A 17,938-nucleotide genomic window follows, 5' to 3' on the forward strand; every position below is an offset into this window, starting at 1 on the left:
CATACACACCTGCATACACACACAAGGATATATGTAAACATGTATGAGAGCATGGGCAAGAAAACCATACTATGCATATTGTTCCGCAATTTTTTTCTATTTCTCAAATACATTTCATAGATATTTTTGCAGGTCTGATTAAATAAATCAGGCTTTTTCTTTTCAGCAACTGGCTATACTGTACTCCACAGTATGGATACACCATAACACATTAATCTTTCTTCTACTGACATATAATTTCTAATGGTTTCTTATTATATGAACAATACCACAGCAAAGATCTTATGGCATGATATGTAATCTGTGTACACACATAAATAGAACTGTATTTCTATAGAATACTTAGTAACAAACTAGCATTGGTGGGCCAGTGAAACACAATCTTTAATTTTTATTAAAAATACCAAATTGTTTACCAAATAAAGTTTGCCAATTTGTTCTCTTACCAACAATGTGTATGTAGCCTTCTTTCATCACACTGGACATCATTCAGTTTTAAATTTTAGCGAATCATTAGTTTATATCTGCATCCTCAGACAACCATTGCTAGATTCCTATCAATATTCTCACATCTTCCTTACCAACAGAACCCAAATCTTTTCAGTAAGAATGTTCCAAGTTTAAAAATAAACTGTATCCTTAGGACCCCTGCAGCTACTAGGAGCCGTGTGACATAGTTCTGGCTGATGGCGTAAGGACACGCAGCCTGGATTTTCCCTTTTTCTTTTTCTTCTGGACTGCCTCTAAAACCCATAGATGTGGATACAGCAGCAATCTAACCATAACAACAAAAATTGAGCATGGTTCAGCAGGTAAGCACACTCCAGCACTACTTTGTCACTATAAACTGGCTACTGAGTTTACCTATCTGAATTGTTTCAGCCAGATTTTTTAAATTTTGCATCTAAATGTAATTTAAACAATAAACAGATCTCTGATTATTTGTGACATTGAATATAATTCCATGTGTTACTAGCCATTTGTATTCCTTCTGTAATTTGTCTATCATGTATGCCAAATTTTCACTTAGTTGTCTGGATCTGTAAACATGGAATTCTGTAGAGCAGAATCACATGTGGACACATTTTGCAGTGCCTCCGTCTTATTAAATATTAATAAATAAGTCTTGGAAAAATAATAGTATTGGTCTTCTGGTAGTTCTTTTAAAACAAGATGTTTACTTACCTATAATCCACCTATCATATTCCTGGGTATTTATACTAGAGAAACAAAAATGTGTATCTACACAAAAACCTGGATGTGAATGTCAGTAGCATCTTTATTTGCAACAGTCAAAAACTTGAAACAATCCAAATAACCTTTATTGGGTAAATGATTAAACAAACCCTGGTACATCCATACTATGAAGTTCTACTTAGCAATAAACAGAAACAATTACTGATACATGAAACAACTTGCTTGGATATCAAGTCAAAAAGCCAATCCCCAAAGATAACGTAAGATTCCATTTATATAACATTCTTAAAATGACAAATTATAGAGAACAAATGAGTGGTTACAAGATTTAGGGAAGGGCTGGGCAAGTGAGGGGGATGGGAGTTGACTATAAAGGGGCAAGACTGAGGATTTGTGGGTGATGGATGGTTCTGTCATCTTGACCATGATGATGATTACATGAATCCACACAGGATAAAATTGCATGGAACTATGCATGCACACAAACACAGCAAGTGCATATGAAACTGATTAAATCTGAAAAAAAGTGCACCAATGTCAATACCCTGGTTTTGATATATAAAGCTATTAAAAAAATGTTATCAATGGAGGAAACTGGGTAAAGGGTACATAGGATCTCTGCACTATGAATCTATAATTATCTGTAACTTTCTATGAATCTATAATTATCCTAAAACAAAAAGGTTCTTTTAAACAGTACTTGGTTCTGTTTTCCAAAACCCCGTAATTAATATATCCATTCCCTACTTTTCAACTTTTTCCCAGTGGTCTGGCTAAAGTTTTTCCTTCTTCTCAGTTCAACTCCAAACTCCACATTTCTAAATCAAATCAAATATGACAATCAGAATACATGAGAGTGCTAATGCTTCCCTACCAATCTTGCACAGATAACTCTCAGCCACTGAGAATTCAGCAGTGGGAAGCCAGGGTTATCAAGGACAGCCATTCCAAAACAGCATTTCATTGACATTTTTGGATTGTTCGCTTTACGGAAAGATAGGGAACTTCTCATAATTATTTAAAATTTAAAGGAATATGCAAACATTCTTAAGTAATAAATTAGCCTAAGCCAGAGTTTCAAAGCACAGTATCCATATTTTATTAGATGTTTCTGATAACTGCAGTGATAAAACTAGCAGATGTTCAGGTATTCGTCATTAAAAATCCTCCAAGAAAGTAGCATAATGACCTTTATTAATCAGTGCATCTGGTGTCTGTCAATTGGGAAAGAAACAATACTCAGCAGCCTATTTTTAAAAAGTAACAAGTTATCTGAATGAAGGCACTTCTGCACATTTAAATGACACTGAATTATATTAAGATAGTGGTACAAACAGACATTTAATTCCAAGAAGCAATCTAAGTGAAATAACTCATTGCAAATCTAATTGTTCTCTAGAGAATGATCATAATGTCTACTGGGCAGTCTGTTTCAGTAACAAAATAATATAAAGAATTGAATCCTTTCAGTAATTAGGCAAGTGATTCAATTTATCAATTATCTATTATTCATATATGTATCCATCACTTTGATGATAAGCTACAGAGAAAGGAATATCAAGGAAGCTCATGGATCACACTATATTATTTAGAATTAACTTCCTTCCAAACAATGAATGAACAGCAATCTTTATTCTGGCTTAATAAAGGATAAGCACTTTAAAAAATAATTACAGACACATATTCTATAAGGTAAAAAGCAGAGACATTTTTAAAAGGTTATCTAAATCATATCCAAGTGATGACTGGTACCTCTACTCTCCCAGTTCCCAGCTATCCACTATGCCAGCTTTATAAAACCTGAGAAAGCACAGTCATTGATTAAATTGGTATCTTAGAAGATGTCTCAGAGACTTCGATCACATACCAAGACCATATATAAATTTGATTCACACTAGTGGTTTCAAAATATCTACTCTTTTCTCCATTACAAGGTAAGATGGATGACATATATTTGTGACAGTATGTGCTATCCAAAATAGCTCAATCAATACATTTAGGGCTTGCACACCAAGGTTATTGTATATTAAATAATAATAAATGGGCATTCTATATGATCTCACTACACCACAGGCAAACATCATTCTATAGAGGTTAAATTTTTTACAGTTTTTTTCCTCATATGGATATAATAACCTGTTTAAAGTGAAAAATAATTTAAATCATATCTAGATGTCATTGTTATGGAAACATAAGAACTAAGTTTTGCTTGTTCTAAAAGGGATTCTTTTTCTTTTTGACATTGACTATATTTCCTTTGCTATGCTCATGTAATAAGTATTTGAATACAGTAAGGAAGAACACAGAAAGAAGCACTATACAGCAGAACAAAGAACACAGAAGTTAAAGAAATGGGAAACCCAGGTAAATCAGCATGTGTCATCCAGAAAGTATTTACAAGGTGATCTGCAAGTCTCTGGGTTGCAGGGCCATGCACAGCCCCTCACCATTCAGACACAGACAGACAAAAGTGGAGTTTTGAGAAAAGGAGCACATGTCTGAGACTCATATCACAGATGGCTGAAAGGGTTCTGGACTCCGGTTACTTCAAAGACTACTTGAACAAATGTAGTTTTGATGTTAATAGAAATACTGATTGCATTTAAAAACCTAAAAAGATTATTTTATTCAACAAGCATACGCTGAGGATTTACTACATGCATAGATAATAATGCTATGCGGTCTCGGGGAGCTTACATACCATGTGAAGAGATGAAGCCACCACCATTAAGTATTTTTTACAACAAAGGCAGTGATTAACTGAAAATCAGAACCACAGGCTAGAACTGGATGGTGATAAAAAATGAGTTGGAGGACAGGGAGCTCCCCAAATTCCTGACAAAAGAGACTGCTTCACCTTGAAAGCAGTGAGCACTTAGCAAGAATGTCTGACCAAAAAGTTATTCTAAATTGTGGTACAATGTACAAATAAAAAAAATGCATTGGTATTTATACAATATTTTTCTCAAAATGACAGTAAAAGATAAGGAAGAAGAAAAGATAGCCCAACACACAATAAATTTAAAACTATAGTAACTCTGAATATCACGCACACCTTTTTACTTAAAGAACAGTATTTACTGTGTGTGAGGTGCTATTCTAAGCACTTTACAAATGTTGACTCATTTAAATCACAATTAATAATCTTATGAAAACTTTTGTCTCCTGCTATTCATCTGGTTTAATATATAAGGAAAATGAGGCACAGAGAAATTGAATTACCTGCTCAAGAGCATATAACTAATAAGTAATGGATTCTAGATCCAACCCCCAACAATTTAGCTATACAATCTACCACCATCCAAAATTTTGAACTTTCTGAAATGTGTCTAGTGTGCACTTACAATGTGGTTAATATAACCAAAGAACAGCATGATTTTGTTTTGCTTGTTTTTAATTATTTTAGTTTAAATAACCACATGTAGCCAGTGGCTACCATGCTGGACAATTTAGATTGCACTGCTTTACTGGTAGCCTCAATGACAAGCAAGAAAAGAATGTTGCTCAAGTGGTCCACTACAGCCCAATTTAAACATTTAAATAATTCATACAAATTTTTTTTCAAATTTCAGTTTGAAGAAATTACTGACTGCGAAAACTTACTGCCTTACTTTTAAAACGTGTTTTAAGAACACTATATTGAATCAGCCATTATCCATAAAGCCCTATACTCTGTCCTAAGCATAAAAATCTTATTCACCTAAGAGATCAGGAGAACATCAAAAATAATGATAACAACAATAACAAAACGAACAAAAATCTTAACAACTGCTTAACAACAAATATAGTCCCTACAGTGTGCCAAGCCCTGAATAAGTCCTTTACATGTAGTACCCCCTTCCAGTTTTCATGCTGCTCTTGTGAAGTATGTACTATTATAATCCTTACTTTCAGATAAAGAATGAAGCTCAGGGAATTTACATAACTTGTCAAAAGTCATACAGCTAATAGATGAACCTAGGATTGCACCCGCAATGTACCTGTATAGAAAAGTTCTTGCTCTGTGTAACTAACTACCCTACTCTGTGCTGCCCTTCCTCTTCATCAAATCACTCATAGAACTGCATATCAACTTAACAACAAAATTGGAAAATCTCCAAAAGTTATTCATAATTAAGCCAAATACACAACTTCCTACAGCTACTATAAACCAATTTATCATTCTATGTGCCTATGTGTGCATGGAAAAAGTAAACATATTCAGATGGGCATTATGAATTGATACTGTAACCCAACAGGATACTATTAAAAAAAAAAACTGGTCTTAAGGAATATTCTATGAATGTGAGTGCCCTGAGATTTTAAGAGAACAACTAATATATAATATATGGAAAACACCATGACATAGGCATGTTTGCTGACTTGCCTGAAGTCACATGGTGGTACAACTAATCACAGGTCTTCTGACTCCCAAATTATCAATATTACTACATTATAATGGCCCTGTGTCTCAGCTTAGGATATACATTATTCCTCAGGATATGTACTATTTCTCATTAAAACTGTCAAATCCCAGCACAGAACAAAGTATTCTGTAACAGTGTTTAAGCTGTATTCTAAAAGACTATATTTAAATGACACTTATTTCTAGTCTTATTCTTTATTACTAGCAATACTAGCAAGGACTGCTTTGACTGCCAAGAAATGAATCAAGACATCTAGAGGAGTTGTCACAAAAGATCAAATTTCTATATTTTTCCCCCACTGTGCTGCTTCTGTTATCATGGTCACATTATGGCTGCTGTACAACCCAAGGAACTGCGTTCACATTCCAGGTAGAAAGAAGGTTGTAACAAGGAAGCAGAGGTGAAAGCCACCTCAGATGACAAAACTTTCCCAACAATGCTGTGCAGGCTTTTGCTTGCATCTCAGAAAATGGAGATTGTTGGTTTGTTTTTTATTTGTTTTGTTTTGTTCTGAGTACAAGTTCACTACAAACAAAATCAAAGTTCCATTATTAGTAAAGATTTAAAGGAAAATGGTACAGCCAGAGGAAGAAGTTGTGCTCCATTTGTGTACACTGTGTCTAAAATCCAATCTACAGTCATGTATAACTAATTAGAATAAATTAAAAATAAAAAGAAAAGAAAATGGATACTATCCTGGCAATAGTATCTACATACGCAGTCAACTTCTCAAATTCTCGTTAAATATTTTTTATTATAGCATCATCGTTTTGGGCCAAGAGCAAGAAATGCTTTGTAAATCAAAGAATTACAAATCTACAACTAAATAAAGTATAAAAGATGCTATAACTTCAGTGTTTCAAGTTCAAGCAGTCAATATCTGAAGCAAAATATGTATTCATTTTAAATAGAAGCCAAAATATACTATCTGCCCATTACAAAATTATGTCAACGGAGTCATTTACATATCTTTCTGTTCACTGTTTATTAGCTCTATTCCATTTATCTAAGATCATTTTAGGGGGATCCAACATGGCGGCCGGCGAGGAAGCAGCACTTTCAATATCTCCACATTAATGGGATCAGAAAGACCCATTGAAACAGCTACATTCTACCTACTGAGGAACTTCTAGCAAAATTCCGCTGAAGGGAGACCTGCCGGGAATTAGTAAGTTTATTAGAGGTGACAGTTTGTCCCATAGAAATGAATTTTGGCTGGCCATGCGGGCGCAGAGGTCCAATCCCGTGGCCATCCCCCGCAGCCGGCGGCCCGGAGTGGCGCTCGAGAAAGGTCCCCATCCGACCCGGCAGACGCCCCCCCCCCATCCTGGCTCTCCTGGCGGCCCCGCCCCCTCTCTGAACAGCCACCCAACCCGCCCGGCTCTTAGCCACACGGCCGCAGCTGCCCGGCTCTACAAGCGGCCCCCGGCGGCCCGGCTCATTGAGAAGGGTCCCCACCCGACCCGGCAGACGGCCCCCCGCCATCCCAGCTCTCCTGGCGCCCCCGCCCGCTCTCTGAACAGCCTCCCCGCCAGCCCGGCTCTTAGCCACGCAGCCGCCACCTGCCCGGTCGCAGGTGGCCCCTGGAGGCCCGGCGCAGCAAGAAGGATCCCCGCCTGGCCTGGCAGACGGCCCGTGCCCTCATGGCTCTGCTAACGGCTCCCCCAGCCTCAGACGACGTGAAGGGAATCTAGCCAAGCCTTTAAGAAATAGCAAACTGGGAGCTAAAACAGAGATTGTGTCAGACCAGAGACAAGCCAGTTCCACCCCTCCCTTCGGACACTCCGGCAAGGAGCCAGGGGCCCGCCATAGCAGAGAGGGGAAGTCACCAAAGTTCGGCCAAAGAGATTCTTTCCCAGCGGAATCTACTTTAGCAGGTGTGTGACTCCCACCCACATCAGATACAAACAACCAAGAAACTTTAAAATCTCTCTGAGGGCGTGACCGTAAGGGCCAAAGAACTCTCGACCCCCAACGCCCCCTACTGCCAGTGACGTGGGCGTGACTGTAGGGGCAGAGGGAAGCATAGAAGACTCCTCACCCCCAACTTCTCCAACCGCCAACTGAGAGGGCGTGACGGTAGGGGCGGAGGGAAACAGAGGACACTCCAAATCCCCAACTCCTCCTACCACCAGCGGAGTGGTCGTAATTGTAGGGGCTGAGGGAAGCAGAGGGGATCCTCGACCCCCAATGGTCTCAGCTGCCAGATTCCGAAGGTGTGCCCACCAAAGGGGTCCAGAAAAATTAAACTATTGACTCCAAGACCACAGCTCCACAGCACTGGGGCTTAGATGAATGACAGAGAGAGTGCTCAGTCTTTAGGGAAATAGAGCACTCGGTGGGGCTGAAAGTGTAACCAAATCCTTGGGGAACTGCCTCCGGTGAGCAGGCCCTGGCTGGCTGGCAGGAGGAAGGAGAGGAGGGGCCGTAGAAGTAAAATGGCTCTGGACCAACAGGATTGAGAGACTCCCAGGAGCCGCCTTAGAGGGATTGCTGTTGACACATTGAGGGCAAAACGCAGCCCAGAGGGCACAGCTTTAGTTACAGGAAGAGAAGAAAATGGATCTCTAAGACCTAATTTTATTTCTTATTTTATTTTATTTTTTTCTCTCCCTTTTTCCCTCTTTCTCTCCCCTTCCAAGTTTTATTGTTCTGTCCATTCTCCTCTATGCTATCTATCTCCCTCTCCTTCTTTCTTTTCAAGAGCACCTTCCTTTCCCTTCCCCCCAACTTTCATCCCAAGCATTACGTCCTCCATTTCGTGTAACTGTCTAAATGCAAATAGGTGAATGTTTCGAGGTCGTCTATAGTGCTCCTAAATACCTAGCTACTAACAACACCCTGATCCAATCGATGGTTAGTATCCCCCTTCAGTAGAGCAATATTCTAAAGTACCCAAGACATACTAATCCTTATACCTGCATAGCACCTAACCTAAAGTCCTAAGAACAAAAAACAAATCACGATATGCATACAAAATCCGGAAGCCCTTTATAAATTGAATGAATCAGCTCTAAAGTACAATAAAGCCCAACATCTATAGGCAAAATCTCCCACCACAAAGGAGAGACAACAGAGATAAACAAAGCCAAAACAAATGTATAGGAGACAGCAGTTACAAAGCAGTCAAACAGAGCTGGAAAGTAACGTGAACAACATGAAAAAACAAGGGAAAAAAGGATTACAGATAATGCAGGACAACTTAAACCTACAGGAGGACCTAGAAGCATCGGAAACATGGACAGGGAAAGAAATCAAGGCATACCTAACTCAGATGGAACAGAATTTTAGAGAAGACATGAGACAGCAAGTCCAAGAAATGAAACTATATTTTGAAAACAAACTAAACAAACAAATTCAAACTGCAAAGAACGAGCTTTACCAGGAGATAGAGATCTTAAAAAAAAAACCAAAGAGTAATTGTAGAAATGCAAGAAACCATAAACCAGATTAAAAACGCTAATGAGAATATTACAAATAGACTAGATCAAGTAGAAGTCAGAACATCAGATAATGAAGACAAAGTTTATCAACTTGAAAAGAGTATAGTCAACACTGAAAAGATGCTTAAATCTCGTGAGCAATCTATCCAAGAGATATGGGATCTCATCAAAAAACCAAATTTGAGAGTCACTGGAATAGAAGAAGGCACAGGGGTTCAAACCAAAGGAATGGACAACCTATTAAATGAAATAATCCCAGAAAACTTCCCAGAGATGAAAGATGGAATGGATTGTCAAATCCTGGAAGCCTACAGGACCCCAAACATCCAAAACTGTAATAGACCAACTCCAAGACATATAATTATGAAGATAGCCAACATACAGAACAAGGACAGAATATTAAAAGCTACGAGGGAAAGGAGGCAGATTACATTCAGGGGTAAACTAATTAGGTTAACAGCTGATTTTTCATCACAGACTTTCAAAGCGAGAAGATCCTGGAACAATGTATTTCAAACGCTGAAAAATAATGGTCTCCAAAAAAGAATACTGTATCCAGCAAAATTAAGCTTCAGATTTGACAATGAAATTAAAATCTTTCACGATAAACAAAAGCTAAAAGAATTCGTAGCCAGAAAACCAGCACTGCAAAGCATTTTGGGCAAAATTCTACAAGAAGAGGAATGGAAAAATAGTGCCCAAAACCAACAGCGGGAGGTATCTCAGTAAAGGGGGAGGAAAACAACCAAAAAGTAAAAACTAGCCAAACTAAAATAAATAAATAAATAAATATGCCTGGAAGTACAAATCATATTTCAATTGTAACCTTAAATGTTAATGGACTAAACTCACCAATCAAGAGACACAGGCTAGTAATCTGGATCAACAAAACAAATACAACAATATGCTGCCTTCAGGAGACTCATATGATAGGAAAAGGCATACACAGGCTGAAGGTGAAAGGTTGGGAAAAATCATACCACTCACATGGACCTCGGAAGCAAGCAGGAGTGGACATACTCATATCGAATAAAATCAACTTCAAACCTAAGTTAATCAAAAGGGATAAAGAAGGACACTATATTCTGTTAAAAGGAACTATCCACGAACAACACATAACAATTATCGATTTATATGCACCAAATAATGGTGCAGCAATGTTCATAAAACAAACTCTCCTCAAGTTCAAGAGTCAAATTGACCACAACACAATAATTATGGGTGACTTCAACACACCACTCTCACCATTAGACAGATCCTCCAGACAAAAGCTGAATAAAGAAACTATAGAACTCAATGACGCAATCAATAACCTAGACTTAATTGACATATATAGAATATATCAACCATCATCAAGTGGATACACGTTCTTCTCAGAGCACATGGATCTTACTCAAAGATAGATCATATATTATGCCATAGGGCAACACTTAGTAAATACAAAGGTGTGGACATAATACCATGCACCATATCTGATCATAATGGAATAAAACTGGAAATCAATGATAAAAGAAGGAAGAAAAAATCCTGCATCACATGGAAAATAAACAATAGGTTACTGAATGATCAATGGGTTACAGAAGACATAAAGGAGGAAATCAAAAAATTCTTAGAGATAAACGAGAATTCAGACACAACATACTGGAATCTATGGGACACAATGAAAGCAGTTTTAAGAGGGAAATTCATTTCCTGAAGTTCATTCCTCAAAAAAAGAAAAAAACCAACAAATAAACGAACTCACACTACATCTCAAAACCCTAGAAAAGGAAGAGCAAAACAACAGCAAATATAGCAGAAGACAAGAAATAATTAAAATCAGAGCGGAAATCAACGAAATTGATTGATAAAACTAAAAGTCGGTTCTTTGAAAAAATAAATAAGATCGACAGACCCTTAGCCATGCTAACGAAGAGAAGAAGAGAGAAAACTCAAATTACTAACATACAGGGTGAAAAAGGCAATATCACAACAGACACTACAGAAATACAGAAGATAATTAGAAAGTATTTTGAAACCCTATATTCCAATAAAATAGAAGACAGTGAGACATTGACAAATTTCTTAAGACATATGAGCTGCCCAGATTGAGTCAGGAAGACACACACAATTTAAACAGACCAATAACAAAGGAAGAAATAGAAGAAGCCATCAAAAGACTACCAACCAAGAAAAGCCCAGGACCGGATGGGGATACAGCGGAGTTTTACAAAACCTTCAAAGAAGAATTAATACCAATATTTTTCAAGCTATTTCAAGAAATAGAAAAAGAAGGAGCTCTTCCAAATTCATTCTATGAGGCCAACATCGCCCTGATCCCGAAACCAGGCAAAGACACTTCAAAGAAAGAAAACTACAGACCAATATCTCTAATGAACATAGATGCAAAAATCCTCAATAAAATCCTGGCGAATCGAATACAAAAGCATATCAAAAAAATTGTGCACCATGATCAAGTAGGATTCATCCCTGAGATTCAAGGTTGGTTCAATATATGGAAATCAATAAATATTACTCACCACATCAATAGACTTAAAGATAAGAACCATATGATCATTTTGATAGATGCAGAAAAAGCATTCGACAAAGTACAGCATCCCTTTATGTTCAAAACACTAGAAAAACTGAGGATAACAGGAACTTACCTCAACATTGTAGAAGCTATCTATGCTAAGCCTCAGGCTAGCATCATTCTAAATGGAGAAAAACTGAAGGCATTCCCGTTAAAATCTGGAACAAGACAGGGATGCCCTCTCTCACCACTTCTATTTAATTTAGTCCTTGAAATACTAGCCAGAGCAATTAGACAGACAAAAGAAATTAAAGGCATAAAAATAGGAAAAAAAATAACTTAAAATATCACTATTTGCGGACGATATGATCCTATACCTAGAAGACCCAAAAGGGTCTACAAAGAAACTACTAGAACTAATAAATGAATTCAGCAAAGTGGCAGGATATAAAATCAACACGCATAAATCAAAGGCATTCCTGTATATCAGCAACAAAACTTCTGAAATGGAAATGAGGAAAACCACCCCATTCACAATATCCTCAAAAAAAAAAAAAATACTTGGGAATCAACCTAACAAAAGAGGTGAAAAACTTAAACAATGAAAACTACAGAACCCTAAAGAGAGAGATAGAAGATCTAAGAAGATGGAAAAATGTACCCTGTTCATGGATAGGCAGAACTAACATCATCAAAATGGCGATATTACCCAAAGTTGTCTATAGGTTTAATGCAATGCCAATCAAAATCCCAACGGCATTTATTGTAGAAATAGATAAAGCTATCATGAAATTCATATGGAAAAACAAAAGACCCAGAATAGCAAAAGCAATTCTAAGCAGGAAAGGTGAATCAGGCGGTATAGCGATACCAGATTTCAAATTATACTACAGAGCAATAGTAACAAAAACAGCATGGTACTGGTACCAAAACAGGCAGGTGGACCAATGGTACAGAATAGAGGACACAGAGACCAATCCACAAAATTACAACTTTCTTATATTTGATAAAGGCGCTAAAAGCATGCAATGGAGAAAGGATAGCATCTTCAACAAATGGTGCTGGGAAAACTGGAAATCCATATGCAACAAAATGAAGCTGAACCCCTTTCTCTCGCCATGCACAAAAGTTATCTCAAAATGGATCAAGGAGCTTGATATCAAATCAGAGGCTCTGCACCTAATAGAAGAAAAAGTTGGCTCCGATCTACATATTATGGGGTCGGGCTCCAAATTCCTTAATAGGACACCCATAGCACAAGAGTTAATAACAAGAATCAACAAATGGGACTTACTTAAATTAAAAAGTTTTTTTCTCAGCAAGAGAAACAATAAGAGAGGTAAATAGGAACCTACATCCTGGGAACAAATTTTTACTCCTCACACTTCAGATAGAGCCCTAATATCCAGAATATACAAAGAACTCAAAAAATTAAACAATAAGATAACAAACAACCCTATCAACAAATGGGCCAAGGATCTGAACAGATTCTCAGAGGAGGACATACAATCAATCAATAAGTATATGAAAAAATGCTCACCATCTCTAGCAGTCAGAGAAATGCAAATCAAAACCACCCTAAGATACCATCTCACTCTAGTAAGATTGGCAGCCATTATGAAATCAAGTAACAATAAGTGCTGGTGAGGATGTGGGGAAAAGGGTACACTTGTACATTCCTGGTGGGACTGCAAATTGGTGCGGCCAATATGGAAAACAGTATGGAGATTCCTAGGAAAGCTGGGAATGGAACCACCATTTGACCCAGCTATCACCCTTCTTGGTCTATTCCCTAAAGACCTTAAAAGAGCATACTATAGGGATACTGCCACATCAATGATCATAGCAGCACAATTCACAATAGCTAGACTTTGGAATCAACCTAGATGCCCTTCAATAGATGAATGGATTAAAAAACTGTGGCATTTATACACAATGGAGTATTATGCAGCACTAAAAAACGACAAAATCATGGATTTTGCAGGGAAATGGATGGCATTAGAGCAGATAATGCTAAGTGAAGCTAGCCAATCCTTAAAAATCAAATGCCAAATGTCTTCTTTGATATAAAGAGAGCAACTAAGATCAGAACAGGGAAGAAGAGCCTGAGGAAAAGATTAACATTAAACAGAGACAAGTGGGGTGGGAGAAAGGGAGAGAGAAGGGAAACTGTATGGAAATGGAAGGAGACCCTCATTGTTACACAAAATTACATATAAGAATTTGTGAGGGAAAAGGGGGAAAAAAAACAAGGGAGAGAGTTAAACAACAGCAGATGGGGTAGAGAGGGAAGATGAGAGGGAAGGGGAGGGGGGATAGTAGGGGATAGGAAAGGTAGCAGAATACAACAGTCATTAATATGGTATTATGTAAAAATGTGGATGTGTAACCGATGTGATTCTGCAACTTTATTTGGGGTAAAAAATAGGAGTTCATAACCCACTTGAATCAAATGTATGGAAGATGATATGTCATGAGCTTTGTAATGTTTTGAACAACCAATAAAAAAAAAAAGATCATTTTAAGAACATTATATAAAACATGGTTAAAAACAGAATGGAAGCAAAAACATTCAGTATGACAAAACATGTATTTTAATTCACATTTGCTGGTCAATTCAGAATTTGAAAGGTGTAGGAATAGAGGCAAAAGCAAAGTCCTAAGATTACAATGAAAGTAATGATTAATTCTGATCCAGAACAACCCACGTGGAGGTGGCATTTGAGCCTCAAAGTCCAATCTGGCAAATAACTGTAACTGCTCTGGAAGGACAGGGCTTGCCATGCAGATGGGGCAGTCATTTGGGAAGCAAATGAAGCATTCTGATGCAGTTGGCACAAAGGTATATGGAAAGATCTAGTGACATATCTAGATACACAGTATAAGTCCAAATTCTAGATTTTGTGGATGATTCATAAAGCTATTTCAAACAGGAAAGGAAAGATGGAGCATAGGGTCAAATGACCAGTCTTGCTCTCACCTCCTCCCATACTACCCTAATAAGAGTATTTCCAAACTTCTTTATGTGGTATTACCTGGTCTCTTCATGTGTGGGCACCTGAGATCCTCTCTAACACCATCTCCATCACTATTCCCCAGCCCTTATCTACCTTTTTTTTGTCAGATTTAACAACCTACAGATTTTCCAATATATTTTCCCTCTCTTAATTCTATAACTTTTAAAAACATGCAGTTTTGCTGAGTACAGTGGTGCATGCCTGTAATCCCAGCAACTAGGCAGGCTGATGCAAGAGGATCACAAGTTTCAGGCTAGCCTCAGTAACTTAGCAAGGCCCTAGGAAACTTAGCATGACCCTGTCTCAAAAAAAAAAAAAAAAAAAAAAAAAAAACTAGGGATGTAGCTCAGTGGTAAAGAGCCCCTGGATTCAATCCCCAGTACCCAAATAAATAAATACTCTTTCCCTTGGGATGCTTATACACCTCAGCAACCCCCACCCACAAGCTAGCTAAACTTTGTGCACCCTTTGAAAATCAGATTCTTTCACTTCCCTCATTATCAAACTAGAGTCAGAAGAGAGTTATGCTTCTGGGAATTCCTATGGCTCCCTATCTATTGCAAACACCTATTATATTATTGTAATTACTTTTGTCTCTAACCACTTCATCTTGAGTTTTCTTGAGGATACTCATTTACACCCTTGAATCTAAGGTGTGTTATGTTCAATGCAAGTTTATCAGATGGAGTGAAAGAGGAAGTTACTATAATAATCTAGAAGAGAGGTGATAAGGAATTAACATTGGGAATGAAAAAGTCAGGAAAGACAAGAAAGCTCATGTGTCCTTGTGTTCTATTATCAGGAGATAACATCAGGGCCTCATTCAAAATCAACTCTTAGAATAATTTTAATAAGTTTGGTCATCTAATATAAAATGAATAATATGAATCACTAAAACATTCAATCATATTCAGCACACTTCTGCTTTGACAAACTAGGGAGATGTATACTATTTTCAAAAGAATTTTATCCAAATGAACATGAAGCTTTTAAAGGAGAAAACTAGGCTCCTTAGAAATACACAGTTACAGTGATTACATTTATGCTTGTGTATATCTGAAGAGACTATGTGGTTAATTTACTTTTCAGTCTGTTCAAAAGTGAGTGTTCCCGCTTTGCTGATCTAGTGGAGCTTAGCCCTAGAGATGTACAAAAATGAGGACATTTGAGAGGAAAACTGTGACAATTTATATTCCATTTAGCACATCTCATCCCTTTCCCTAATCCATAAGACTAAACTGTTCTAACTTTGCCCATGATGGTCTCATGTCAAAACATACAAACTAACTAGATACCTCTGCCCTAGCTATGCAAACACTCTTAAGACAAGGTTGTCTTAAAAAATGTATGTCTGCTTGTTCATTCATTCATTCACTTCTTAATTCCCCCCAAAATTCCCAAACTAGACTTGGGTCCCACAATATGTCTGTTGACTACACCAAAGAAAACTAATTAATAAAAACCTCTTAAACCCCAACATTCATAATTTAGGATAATATCCCCTTCATATATCAATTTTTCCAGACTACCTACTACTAACACTGTGAGTAGAATATTTGAAAACGTTGCACTTTCTCTACATCCATCCAAATCCACATTATATTTTAAAGAACTGAGCTAAAAATAAAAACTCTCTTTATCTTAGATCAATGTTTTATATTTGTCTGCATGACCTGACTTTGCTCAAGGAAGTTATCAGTATTAAAAATTACAAAAGGATAAATGCCGCAACCCGGCTGGGCACAGAATCACAAGCCGCTCAAGCAGAAACAAAGTTTTATTTTAAAAAGGCCGCCAGTGCCCCATGTGCGGACCGGCTAGCAAGCTGGTCCACACATGTGTGTGTGTCTACCGGAACCGCCCCCCCCCCACCTCTCCCGGAAATTCCCGCCTACTATCCTTCCCCAACCAATGGGAACTCTCCGGGAGTCCTGTAACATGAGTCCCGTAGCAGGCTGAGGTGAACAGCAGGAATCCAATTTCCATATGAATGTAAATCTTAACATAATCATATCATCTCAATGGCTAGCTGGCAGTCACCTTAACCAAAGGTGCCATGTATCATAATACTTTTGCTGTGGCTCCTAGCAGATAAAATAGCAAATTAACTGAATGATTAAGAATATTATTAGAAGAGGTTTGAAAAAACACACTTATGAATAAGAAAAAAAATCTTTGTTTGGATAAGCTTCTTCTGTTTTCCCCATTTCAGAAATTTCAGAAAATTCCATCTGAAACAAATTAGAAAAATACCTGAGGAAAAAAAAGCCATGCTATCATTTTTATCTTTTGGTAATATTTTTTCCATAATTGTATGTACGGTATTACCTGTCCTATGAGATATATACACTTTGAAAAGAAAAAAAATTATTATTCTTTTCCTTGGCTGCATTCCAAGTAACTGTGATTGTAACTAAAAACATAAAAAATAAAAGAAACAGTCCAATAAAAAAATTCTGACTATAAAAGTCAAATTGTATGAATTTGGTACTTTCAAAAATCTGTATCCTCCTGAAATAGTGAAAAGTAGTAAGCTTTTCTAAAAATGCCTAATTGTTAGAATCTTACTATTTAAATGCAGGTAGGTAGTCTACGAACGGGGAGGAAAAATATAGTAAGAAACAGGAGGCAAATACTTATAAAGCATCCTAAATAATACTGTCAAATTTCCAAAGGTAAACAATGATATAGTATTTCCACTCTTCATTTAAATACCATGTTCTTCCATAAAATTTAAAAAACAGCCAAGAACAACAGTCCAAGGTCTCTTTCAGCTCTAATAGTCTGCATGTGGTTCAGCACACTGTTTATTAGGATATTATTTCAGACCATCATCCTAAATCATTTTTTACATGGGACATTAAGGAATCTCATAAGCTTTATTTTAAAATACTGATCATACTATGTTAAAGAATAAACCTAAAATAATCTATATTTTGTATCATCTGAGGTATATTTATGCTCCTCAAACCATATAAAGATAGAATGCTTACATATAAAGCATTATATTCTTATATATATATATATATATATATATATATATATATATATATATATATTGTAGATGCACAGCATGCCTTTATTTGTTTAGTCATTTAAGTGGTGCTAAGGATCAAACCCAATGCCTCAAACATGTCAGGCAAGCTCTCTGCCACTGAGCTACAGCTCCAGCTCTAAAGCATTATATTCTTACATATGAAAATGCTGATACATAAATTTGTCAACCAATAACTTTAAACCATAGATTAAATTAGTAAAACTGCCACTATTATCATCTTAGCTGATAGCCTGAATTTTTTTGAAAGTCAATTAAATCAATTCCAAATTGTCATTTCAGAGACTATTTCAAATGTTTAAAAAGAA

At 37.0% G+C, this 17,938-nt stretch overlaps 1 protein-coding gene across 3 annotated transcripts in view; it reads right to left on the reverse strand.

The window, feature by feature from the left end:
• Window positions 1-17,938, reverse strand: part of Usp6nl (USP6 N-terminal like) — a 169,208-nt gene that overhangs the window by 98,284 nt on the left and 52,986 nt on the right. The gene's annotated exons all lie outside the window — the stretch shown is intronic.

The sequence above is a fragment of the Ictidomys tridecemlineatus genome, chromosome 10 (genome assembly GCF_052094955.1).
Source record: "Ictidomys tridecemlineatus isolate mIctTri1 chromosome 10, mIctTri1.hap1, whole genome shotgun sequence".
Lineage (NCBI taxonomy): Eukaryota > Metazoa > Chordata > Mammalia > Rodentia > Sciuridae > Ictidomys > Ictidomys tridecemlineatus.